Raw genomic sequence first — 307 nt, forward strand, 5'->3', positions numbered from 1 at the left:
CAATCCCGGTGCCCGCCGTCGGGCAGCCATTTCCCAAGGGATTTACCCACGGGAAAGGGGGGGGGCGTCCTGCATCCTCCCATCGCCCCCCGTTCATTTTTGCACGTCCCTTAACCAGGACAGGGGGACAACAAGTGAGGGGCCCGATGTGATGGGGAGGTTGCGATGGGTGCCCACTGTGGGGCTGGCAGGATGACATCTGACCAAGCAGCCGGTTCAAGAGACGGGCAGGAAAGGCCAGGACAAGGCGGTGTGCCTCTCGCAGCCATCAGGCCCTGTGTTAAGTGGCTCCCTCCGTGCTGGAGGA

This window comes from Pygoscelis adeliae, unplaced genomic scaffold, assembly GCF_000699105.1.
Source record: "Pygoscelis adeliae isolate BGI_AS28 unplaced genomic scaffold, ASM69910v1 Scaffold32, whole genome shotgun sequence".
Classification (NCBI taxonomy): Eukaryota; Metazoa; Chordata; class Aves; order Sphenisciformes; family Spheniscidae; genus Pygoscelis; species Pygoscelis adeliae.